The sequence below is a fragment of the Rhyacophila brunnea genome, unplaced genomic scaffold (genome assembly GCF_057557595.1).
Source record: "Rhyacophila brunnea isolate RB1 unplaced genomic scaffold, BYU_Rbru_1.0 scaffold_1, whole genome shotgun sequence".
Lineage (NCBI taxonomy): Eukaryota > Metazoa > Arthropoda > Insecta > Trichoptera > Rhyacophilidae > Rhyacophila > Rhyacophila brunnea.
The window spans coordinates 12,692,406-12,705,450 of NW_028232751.1; the positions used below are offsets into that span (position 1 = coordinate 12,692,406).

Below are 13,045 nucleotides of genomic sequence, written 5' to 3' on the forward strand. Positions count from 1 at the left end.
CGATCGCTATGAAGTTTGTAACTCAGGCGTTTACAATTCTTTACATACCAGTGCAGCATTAATAATTAATTTTATTTTCCTATCATCATTTTATTACGAATACATACGAATTTTTTGTATTAGCTATCTAGAACATTCTTTGTAATATTACAATTTTATTATGTATGTATGGAAAATATTTGAAAAAAATATACAGTGGACGTCGAACTTGTGAATACTATTGCATCGTTTTCTCTCGCTCGATGTCGTCCATACTACGTTATATTATCTGTCAAACCTATCGATCTTCACGCTTATGCAGTGGCGTCCCGTGGGGGTAGGCAGATTGAGCGTCGCATGGGGGCGGCAGTTACCCGAAGGGCGGCAAATTGAGGATACTCATTAGGTATATGTATATATAAATAGCTACCTAAACTTAGTAATAAAGGAAATATCTTTCCATTAAAAATCAGCTCACTGGTTGGAAACAAAGTGTATTAATTACTATAAAAGGTTTAACATGACAGTTTTGAGGCAGACAGGTTTTTTTTTGTTGGGTTCGCGATGTCTAGTTTACTTCCGTTGTCCTGGAACGTCGCGTCCTTGGTGATCAACAATGACATGCGCAGATTTGCGAATTACATTTGAACTATAGATAGGTACATACTTACCTAATTTAAAATTTATCAAAATATTTTTACCAGTCACTCGGGAGTTTTGGAAGTTGTTATATGTTTTTTAAAGTGTACCTATCTGAAACCGTGGACTCGCAATATTTGTCTATTAAAGCAGATATGGCATTTAAATCAGATTTAGTGGTATAGGTATTGTTAGTAATATATCCATACAATACATTTCTTAGATATTGGTGTCATGAAAGGACTATAAAAATACGGAATGGGGAAATGGGGCGGTATTTTGGTGTTGCTTAGGGGCGGGATTTTGTCTTGGGACGCCACCGCGCTTATGTAGTTTGTGTATAATAATCGAATTTAACTACTGTCTTATTTTTATTTTGATTAGTTTGTAATGCTGTTTGTCACGTGTAAAGTCACGTTTTCTAATATCATCAATGGAGTATTTGTGTTTTTAAATTGCGCTATTTTACTGATTTATCGATTATTATTATACTAAGCTATTGCCACATAGATGCAATAGGATTTTATCTACAAAATCATAATTATAACCGGAAATTAACCCAATGAAGCCGTCACGGCAGTCATAACAGATTAGCGTTTTGATCGCCATTCTATCAAAGTCTCCGCAGCTAATATTCAAAAGTTCACTCGAGGGAAAATATGCTGTTTACATCAAAATGTCGGCGACGACCTTAGTTTTTTGCGATGATTAAAAAACAGCGCCGCTGCGTCGAGTACGCTAACTATTATTATAATCTCTTTGATTGTGTCCAAAGCTATTATCGTGATTAAAATATGTAGGAAAAACTGGGTCACTCCTTCGCGGCAAAACAGTTTTTACCTTCCCAATTATATTGCAAGCGCCGGCTGAAAATACTATATAAATCATTAGTTTCACTTTAAGATAAAGTATTTCCACTTAGATATATTTTAAAGTTTTTACCTTCACATAGAAATCTATTCTCTTGGTTATCCATGGCTATAGAATATTCTAGTATATTATATACTAGGAATGGTTCATATCTGAATGAAGGACAAAATATATGTTGGAGTTGGTAATAAAAACAGGCGAAAGACTCTGAGGTCATCCGCAGGACAATACACACGGCGCTGCAGATCGACGCAAATATGGATCCAATTGTAATCAGACCAAAAACCACGAAAGTTTTCTATAAATTTACTACAAAATGCAGCGCCGTGTGTTTCAGTCAAAGAATACAAAAATATTGGGAAGTGCGTTTCTTTCTAGGTGTTATTAAATGAAGCTACTCTTCTCAGTATGTATGTGGATAAAAGATGTATTAAAGTTTGAGGAAATTTAGTGGGTTCTGTATTTCTCACGTTTAATGTATTGCCTTTTATTAAGTCATGAATTGAAGCAGTCGTCAAAGTCTTGATAAATGGCGATTGACTTTCGCATTGCTATCTTATTAATCTGGTCAGTGGTCGTAGCCCTTATTGGTTAAATGACGTTAGTCAATTTTTGAAGATATGGAATCACCTATGACTATCACGAAAGAGACTATAATTATATTGAAGATGTTGTGGTATATAATATGCTCACTCTAAACTTGGCATAGTGACGAAGTGAGAGTATCGTACCGTTTGAATGGATCGCGAACTGGCGACTGTTTATTTATTTATTAATGAATATGAGAGAATATTTTTACTATGCAATAGCAAAACGAATACATATGTTCCTTTATTATTGTAATTCTGAGTATATATTCAATGGACATGTGTATCAGGAGATTGGCAGCTGGCCATCCGTTTAGAATAATCTAACGCCTAATTGACAACCCAGGACCTGCAACAAGAACATTGCTTTTTAGCATTAATGTTCACAAAAGTTAACATACTTCGGTACTTCAGTTATGGTGAAGCTATACCCTATACCTATGCTAAGATCGCATAGTGTAATCTTATGTTTTATTTTTTGCTGGCCGTCCACGTGATTGCCTGAAAACCTTTCAAAGAAATGAGAGGGCGAGGCACCGGCGAAAAATTTAATCTCAACCAAATTGCTACTGTTATTTCTTCGACAGTCGCTTACTTACATCGGACGCGAAATATTTATTTCATAGGACGCATTCGATATTATTGATTTGACTTATAATAATTGAAACCCATAACCGTATTTTATGTTACAACCTCAGTTGTGCCACTGTAAAAGCATTTAAGTAGCAAGCATCTGGTATTTAAGAGACTTGCATGCAGATCTCGAAATGGAAAGTTTTAGGAACCGGAGCGCTGGATAATTTTTCTAATGTTGTCTAATTTGACTGGACTATGTTCTATATTAAGAAGATTTTATGGGCGTCCACAGAGTGGATGTTGTATAACAGGATTTGATTTATACGAGAAATTGATGACATCCATTTTTTAAACCAATTACGTCCATACTCTAATTTTCCAAACCCGGAATTAAAACCTGGGATTCACATCATTATAAGCCAACACGTTACTTCTCGGCTATTTTAAGTGTAGTGTAGACTATAACAATGATAATGATATTTATACCTAAGTGTTATCGTTTCATTTACCTAGGTAATGTATTCTTTAACAATAAATAAAATACAGAATGGACTTCTTACAAAATAATAATAGTGTCAAAATTTATTTTTAGAATCTATAAAGTATGAAAGGTAAAGGTTTCTAAAATTTTGAACGGTTATTGAAATTCCATAAATACATAAACAGTGTCAACACAATCAAACGGCTTTAGTGATTCGGATTGAATTAGGATAATAATATAGAAAATGTTCGATTGCATCTAAACCGACTGATAAAATAGTCGGTAAGTCTCCGCACTGGTTGTGTAATTTGGACAACACCTTGCGACAATTTTATTTTTATATGTAAACCGATCTACCGTATATCGATTTTGTTTACAGAACAGATTAATATACAAAATGCAAAGGTCTGATGCTATTATATATCAATACCTTGAAACCAGTTTTGGTTTATATTAAATCATAAACCATCAGGCCATAAAAAAACTAGTAGCTAATACAAAGCCCGCTGGGTATCCTCAAATATTACCAATTTAAATTTCTTCACCTCAATACTACTACTAGATAACTTGATTTTCACTGTTTTTGAGATAGCTATTGGATATGATTCTACATTTCCTTCTCTACCAAATGATAAAAATAGGATAATATATATATAATATATATAATATATAATAAAATGATAATAATAGTCAGAAGTTAATGGCAACTTGATTAATTTTGTTTAAAAATATTAGATAACTTTAAAACCATAAATCCATTTAAAAAATGAACATTATTTAATTGTTCCCAATTAAACAAGCACAGTATTTCATTTTTATTTAAAATAATAATTATAGCCAAAATGTATGTTAATCAAGTTTAAATTTCATTTTACCAACAATGACCAAATTAGAGTTATTTAGTTGTAGTATTGAGGTGACGATTTGCATTTACATGACAAACTTTAATGCATAGTATATGATGCAGACGTTATTTAATACTTGTTTAAGTTTATTCCATATTTACCACACTCGAAAATTGTACCTTTTTATGTTTTATAGTTTTGACGTTCGTACGTATAAAATACTGCTTTTTTTATTTTCACAACTATATTCCTATGGGACCTATGATGTGATCGACCAATATCCATTCCGCAATCGACCGCTCGATCGTTATATAACAAGGTTTGAGGAAACAACTGATATAACTAGTCTTTTTTTTTTTTTTTAATTCAACCTGTAAGAATTCCTAAGCGACAAAAATTCTATTGTTATATTATTTAATCAATTGTTTTTTAATGTCATGAAAAACTGTCATTAGCAAGTTAGAGCGTAGGCGTTTAAAAGAAAATGTAGGCACAGAAAAACTGTAACGATGTTATTGTAGACATCGCAAAACAAGAATAGTAGCACGTATTTGAAAAACAATCTTGTGGCAGTGATAATAATATTATACTACGTCACTTCGATAATCTGCTGTTAAACGATCGCCATATTTGCTTTCATGCATATTGTCATTAGGCCCGCACACTTTTTTAAGTATATATTATGGGGCGGTCCGAATATAATCATACAATTACATCTCCACTCACTTGCTATTATGCTGCTTGGCAGATTATTGAAAATTATATTCATGTTTATCGATTCTTTGGAGTGGACTCTTAGGCGTAAAACCCACTTAACGCAGCAAGTGTAGCTCTCGCGCAAAATTTCACAAGTGGCGCGTAAATCAACGAAAATACAACGTAATCAAATACGCCAGCGCCCACTGGATTTGACGACGCATTATGAGCGCCCGCCGCATGAATAATCGTTTTTGGCTTCTCGGCGATACGAATGAAAGAAAATACAATGGTGTCCGTTCATTGAACACAGCGAGCGAAATCACGCTCTGGAAGCGTCGTCGTTCGACGGGCGAGAAGTCATTATTTAATAACAGAGAACTCTTTGTTTAATTTTATTCCGTGTCCTATATTTCGCTGGTTGAATAATGTCGTCGTAAATATTAATTACAAGCCCCGAAATAATATAATATTTTTATTGCTTTTTTATGAGAGACGCTGTAATAATAATTATTTTGTGCTGCTTGGGCCGCTTATTACATAGGTGAAGGGTAATGCGCGGCACGAGACGTGTGATTATGGTTATGAATAAACGCTGCATACGCGGACTTCGCCCGCTCGACGCGTTTTATGGGCACCATCGCTTACACCGCCTTCTCTGTATGTTCCTGTATAATGGTTCACGACAGACATCGTTGTGGATATGTTGCATTTCAGATATAATTAACACATTTATTTATATTGTCCCAATTTTTGATATTTTAATATATTTATTAGCGGTTCATGTGTATATCCACTAAATAGCCAATCGTATATCTTTAATCGACCCACGTAACTTTGGCAATAAAGTTTGTTTTCTGTATTTATATACTCAATTATTAATTATTATTTCTACTTGAAGAATTCTATTCAGTATGTTCATCCACGTGCGGTAGAGTAAATTCCGCCCATGTGCAACACCGTTTCGATAACTCACGACTCCCGAATACTATAGGCGATTTCCAATAATATACTTTGTGCGCTCAGTAAAACTGCATTTCGCATATTATATTATGTTGTGTTGACTATTTAGTTTTACCCTCTCAATTGTGGCGAAATCAGCTGCAGATTATAAATAGATTAAGGCTATACCTCAGCTGAGGCATGGTCTAAAAAGATCGTGACTAGGCGATGCGTGGATTGCGGGTCGCGGGTACAAATAATGACGCGAACTGAACGAAATATAAATTGTCATAAAAATTCAACATGCGTCCTTTTTATGTTATGTTTATTATTATATTCGTAATTAATAATAGTATATTCATTGACATGTTTTCTTTTTCAAGTACATGCGGAACGTTTTAAAGTCATCTTTACACGATTTAAGAATATATTCATCCGACTCCATCACAAAAGAAATTGGCGTGCGAACAGGTTGACTATCCCTCTCCGAATGGCAACGCGCCTCAACGCGGCCAAAATTTCGTTCCACATAGTGTTGAAAATTATTTGCCGTTTCACTTATATGTACGCTCTTAAGATTATAAGTAGATAAGTAGTTATTATAAGAATATGTAAACTAATAATGGATTACAGTGTATCCTAAAATACAGAACAAAATAATATGTTTCACTTTCATTACATTCATCACACAGCTTTTTGGCACATGAAAAAAAATTAATACTAACATTTACAAAATGAGTTCTAAGTGAGTACAGTAAAAACAAAACAATGATGCGGTTCGTCGATTGTATATGTACGTATACGTACGAATACGCGGTCATCGGCTGCCAGGCATTTATCACGGCTCCCCATACGCACGCACACTATCAACCGACCGCATTATTGTTTCGTTTTTACTGTACAAAGTTATACCAATATTTTAATGTAGCCTACTGAGCGTTATATGTACAAATATATACTTATATTGCTATCGTAATTAACTAGCCGTTTTCTTTTGTTTCAATGACACTCCGTTGGAGAGTGTTGGCAATAATTTTACGCGATTTCTGCGGTCGTTGTGGTTACTTTGTTACAATGGACATAATATTGAAAAATAACACAGCTGCTGTATTGATTTTAGATTTGTAATAATTATTTTTATTTATCTCTTATTATAAGTAGAAATAAACGTAACTAACTCTTGTAGTTGAGTTTTATGGACGTACGTAGTGACGAAACGATTGAAATCATTGGAGAGGGTTTCATTCTGCAGTAGATTGATCCAGTCATCACATATCTTTTTAAGTTGTCAATAATCGTAACCAATATTGCGTCAAGTGAATTTTATTAATATCGCAACAGCATTTCGTTCGATAACTTATTTTTTTTATTATGAATATCATAGTTAATTCAGAAACTAAAAAGATACTGTGATTTACGGTAGCCAACTAATTGCTTTTAAATCGAAATACGTTGTTTACGCGCGTAAATGTATTGATTCTAATTCGATTGATGATTCACAGTATCATCGACTAAACATAGAAAGGAGTCAATTCGGCTGAAGTCGATCAGCTTTTTTCTAAATAATTTAACTTACAGCACATCCAACACGTAACCGAATGACAAAAATCGACACGTCGTGGGAATGTGGCATAAGTAAAAAAAAAATTTCAATAGAGTTACAATTTTGATATTGTTTGATTAATTTGTTTTCCCGGTCGTTACCTAATGGTTTATGGGGTCTAGGAATATTTGGCGCCGGGACAATTGGGCGCCACGCAATCATCCGAAATTCGAAAATAAAAAAAAGTTAGTGAATTATAGGTTAGTACTTTTAAAATATATTTTAAATATTATTATACTTAGTGAGAATTTATATATGCACACGTCAATAATGATTTAATTGTACATAATATGTTTAAGTTCCAAAGATAAGAGAGTTCTTTTATTTTTATATAAAGCCTCGGCCATGATAATTCTCAAACCACATAAAAAAACATTATGTTAAGAGCAAAATGAATTAAAACTACTAAGTAGTAGATATTCCTCATCTACTTTCTGTATAAAATCGTAACGAACGTCTATTTATTTCATTTGACAGTGCGGCGCCCAATTGTCCTGGCGCCCAGTTGACCCATCCCTGGCTTATGATCGTGATCACTGATCATGATCACCATAAACACAGCTATTTTTTGACGAACTGTGACTATCCATCCCGTTCTCTGCTGGCTTCTGGGCAGAGTAACTTGTGCTTTATTAGACTCTATTGACATTAGAAGAAATGAATATAATCGATATTGACTAATGGTATTGCAATATAAATGATTTTTAATTCATGGTAATAAGACACTCTCCTTTAATTTATTTTTCATAAACCGGAACACCTGCTAATTTGTGTTCATTGGGCAAAAACTCCTCTATCAGTATCAGTACAGTCTATAGTAAATTCAGACCTGCATATTATAATCCTTTCGTATTTATGATAAACATTTGAGAGCTCATAGTTTGCTTATTATATTCAATTATATTATTATAATTTTTATTTATGATACAGGCACTCTTAAAATGGCGACTCTTGCTTAAGATTTTCCGGCGGTTGATTTTACATTTTCCGTCTGTATGGTTTTATGGCACACGGCATGTACCTACCATAATGTATTTTTTATCCTCTCCATACGGTCGGCATCAAATTAAAGGCTGTGTAACTTATGGTTTAAAAAGAAGCCTTTGTGTCAACGAACCTTAAAGATATAGGTACGACGCTCCATAATAAAATCTATGAAGGTATTTACTTACCTACTTAATTATCTACTCGTGTTAATGAAAATGTAGAAATTACATTATAATTCTATAAAAAATAAAATAACCATCTCCAATCATAGTTAAATTACCCTTTGCATTAAACTATTCATCTACACGTTAAAATTGGAATTTTCACCAATTACCACTTCGCCGACTCGGTAATTTGTACGAAATTTAATCAGAAATATAATTTATTTAACCAGCGCTCAAAATGGAATATTTTACGAACCGGAGCGCTCAATATTTTATGAAAATGTTCACATAGTTATCTAATTGCTTGTGTATTTTATAAAAATAAGTGTGTTATGCCGTGTCCACATTGGCAATAAGTTGCTGGCAATCTCATTAAATTTCGATTGAAATAATTTTTGGTCAAACAAATTTTGATAATTATCGTGAAATTGAATGAGGTTACCAGTGTAGACAAACTTTTAGATTTTTAGATTAAATGGAAAATCTAGCTCACTGTCAAAGTAATATGTTCACGAGACGGAGCGATAATTTTGGGGATTTTACGAACCGGAACGGCGCTCCGGTGCGTTCCGGTCCATTTCAAGCCCTGTATTTAACAACAATGGTGTTCCATTTAGATTAAATTAGGGAATTGAATATTATAGCCTGTTTACACTATATGAATTTACTGCTGACAGTACGTATTATCGCGGGTATAACAATAAAATGCGTATTATAGTGCAAGTTGCAATATTGCATGCACGATCAAAAAGTTCAGTGGCTTTTGAATTTTCACACGATAGTTTGAACATGTGCAATAACTGCATAGTATAATAATAGTAGTGAAATAATACGAAATACACCTTGCAAAGCATTTTGACGTTTACCAATGTCAACAAACATTTTTCACATTTTTGTTTCTTTTGGAGGTATTCAACATTTGCATGATGTTAATTAATTTATAATAATTTATGAAAAACATTTTAAGGTATTTCAATTTAAAAAATAAGTACATATTGTTTTTTTTCGTAAAAAAAATCTGTTAATACAAACTCCAGCGATATCAGGTATTTTATATTTACATGACTGAAAAGAGTGTGTCGCATTTATTGAGTTGTATATTTGTTTTATAAAATATTCGACTCGAATAGTTTTCTGCCATTCTGTGGATGAATTGGACGGATGGCATCGGCAAATTTCCTTTCGTACAAATTATATGTGACCTTCTAGATTCTAGAATAAATAGCCTTGCCGGGAGGGGTGGGGGGGGGGGTATACAATAAAACGTACACAATATTATATCACATTAATTAAACTAAACGTTGTCAGTTGGTTGCGTACACAAATTTAAACTTTTTTTTTATTGTTTTTCGTGAAATGAACATTCCCTTTGTATACAGTCGCAGCAAGATAAATAAGGAAAGTTTGCCTTGCGTATTGCGCGCTCGCGAATCTTCCGTAACTTCTATACATAGTTTCTTTGTTTTACCTTTTCAAAGCTATCTCCTGCAGCCAAACTGGGGAATACCCTCCCTCGACTGCCTTGCGGATATTAGGGGGTGAAGTTCTTTATTGAAATAATGTATTGAGTATTGCCCCATTCAGGAAAAACTTGTTTTTTGTTGTTGTAAGAAACGAATACTAAGAGAATATTGCAGATTGGTGACTTAGGGGGAATTCGTCATGTCTTCTTTAAGGGATTGCAATAACGAATGAAAACATCGCTACCAGTATTCGTGAAATATGTGAAAAAATATCTAACAATAAATTTAATATACTTAGATATAACAATCTCTTTCGTAGATTAATATTTTATAGCAAAAATATCTAAATATGTACATATATTTAAACTTTTGAAAATATGTAAATAGATGCTGATGTTGATAAATATCTAGTAGTTGAACTATTGGTATTTTCTTCTTCGAATGATCTTTCAAAAAACACTAAAAAATTAGGTAGGTACATTATATTATATACTTATTATTATGTCACCGTGAAATCTTTCCACCGAATATATTAATATTGTCTGATTTTTAAAACGTATCGATTTTTAATCGTATTATTCCCGTCGTCATTATCCAAAGACAGATCAACGGTATATGTAGTAGAAGAAAACGCTGTATTTAGTGGTGTAAGTACTCAGCGCTCGAAATGGAAAAGTTTACGAACCGGAGCGCTCCACGGTTTTCTGAAGAACAATATATAGTTATCATAGCTAGAAGACAGTTATCAAATTCTATGTGTATTTCATAAAAAAGGTGTGTTAGATTTTCTATTAGGTATATTATGGCCTATCTAGCTCAGACGGTCAAATTATTTTTTCCACGAGACGGAGCGATAATAATTTTACCGATTTCACGAACAGGAACGGCGCTCCGGTGCGCTCTGGTCCATTCCGAGCCCTGAAGTACCTTCGTGATATGTATAACTGCAGGTCTTGAATTATTCCGGGTCCTGATTCTGGCCGACCTCCAATAGAGGGTGACATCACGAAAAAGTGATTATGCCATTACGTAGATTTATTTTAATTAATATCTCGAATATAGTAGTTTCCATTTTTTAATAACCAACCCCTAACGCAGAAGAAGTGCGTACCCCCAATATAATTTATAGTATATGTGTGTGTGATTTAATTGAGCAGATAGATACTTACAGTGAATCTATTTTGACATAGTACGTCCACGAATCGTACACCAGTTTGGAGACAACTGGGTAATATATTATTAACAAAAATATATTAATTATTTTATTACACTTCGCATTTTACTGATCTTATTATACTAGCTTTCCGTTTGTTAACATGGTGTGACAGTCCCTAAATAATTCATTGGGATTACTTCAGCAAAGTTGGATACTTAAGTTTTTCTTCATTAAAATGTATTTACTTGCCTATCTATCTACTTGGGTATTTAAAACAAAAACGTTTAAAAACAATTAATTTTAATGACGAATTCAGTAAGTAATTAAAATCAGTTAAATGTCAAGCGTATGGATGGACTCGCTTTTGAATTTTTAGGGACAATGACTAATTGATATTTTAAATTAGAGCTTTAGGGTAAACCTGCCCTTTGATTACGTTCACGAAATGACAATGTATAGTTACCCGTATTATTATTAGACGAATTTAAGGTTAAAAAATATAACCATTTAATTGTATTCTATAGACTAATGATACAATATAATGCTCTGACTAAAGTTACATATTTAACATTTTATACTTCCATCTACATATCTACTTATATCGGCATCTACATATTTGCATTTATAAATTTCAATAAAAACATTATTAACCTAATAACCACCATAATTAAGTCGTAAAAATAAGTGGAAAATTCAATATGACCGTGATAATAACTTTGAGAATATTATAAAATAACTAGCTGACCCGGCAAACGTTGTTCTGCCATATAAATTATTTCTAGTGAATATTTTGGTTGTTAAATAAAAAATAACGAATGTATCGTAAGTGTGTGGGGATGGGATCTATGACAGAAAGAGGAATAGAGCGCTGTAGACGATGACCGCCGATAAAAACAAAAAACCATCAACCATTCATTTTCTCAATTCAAAATGAGTAATGATGTTCATAATGAATGAATTACCTGTGACAGGATCTCGTTGTTTACTATTTATGCAATATCCGTCTTGTCCCTTCCAGAAAATTAGCGGATATTGGAGAGCGTCGTATGAACGGTGTGTGTCAGCGATGGACTCCAGATTATTGTTTCTTCTTCGAATCACGATTTCTCGCGTCGATGTGCGGTCGCCAACCATGATTCCAGCAATGTCGTCAACAACAGTCGCATTGAATCGACGTACGTGATCTCCAGCTGGTGTTTTATCAGGATTGATGACAATAGCGTGATTGTCACTTTGCAATTCGTGCATGTGTGATTTGAAGAATTTCAATAATTCATTGTGCTCATTCAACAGGGCGTCCAGTTCGCCGACGATGCGCCTGGCATTAGGCGAATCGAGGCTATTGTAGCCGTAACGTGCATCCACATGATTGATGTCCTCACCGCGCCCATGAAGTAGATTTGTAAAAATATATGTGGTTCGTTTGGCATTGGCAGCAATGAGCCTACTTTGTGGTATACTTGACCTTTGATTTTGAACGTAGAATGGAATTGTTGACCATTTGCCGCAGTATTGTGAACTATTTCTGTTGCTCCGGACGAAGTCATTTGGAAGCATGAATTGAATGTGCGAATGGACTTCAGAAACAGTTTTGAATCTGGAACCGTGCCGATGAGCAAGCCGTTCAATGGTTCTAGTGGTATCTGAATTTCTGGTAGTTGCACTTTTCCTGGTGCGCAACACATCCCGGCTGACTCATGTTTGAATTTGAGCGCATGACAATGGCGACATTCTTTGTCCATAGCACCAATCAGCACTTTTGGATGAGCGGAATATTCAAGTCTGGCTCGTACTCGAATGCGAGACGAAGGAACGAAGCGATGTAAATGTTCGATGTACTTGTTGGCGTTGTTGGTCATTTGCTCTGCGTGTGTTAACTACGAACCGGCGCGCTTGGCTCCGTTCCAATTGTCGTTGTTGATTTTGTTCAGCTCGTGTCTCTTGTGGTTGAGATGTACACAATTGCGACATGCTTACACGCACGTTTTTGTTATCTTGTTGGATTTGTTCGTCTGTTCTTTCTGCTCTACTATTTTGAATGTTTGTTGCTTTATTCG

The 13,045-nt window shown here is 34.1% G+C and overlaps 1 protein-coding gene across 8 annotated transcripts in view; it reads left to right on the plus strand.

Moving 5' to 3' along the window:
- The window catches only part of MESK2 (misexpression suppressor of KSR 2), a 345,381-nt gene that overhangs the window by 92,165 nt on the left and 240,171 nt on the right, over positions 1-13,045 (plus strand). The gene's annotated exons all lie outside the window — the stretch shown is intronic.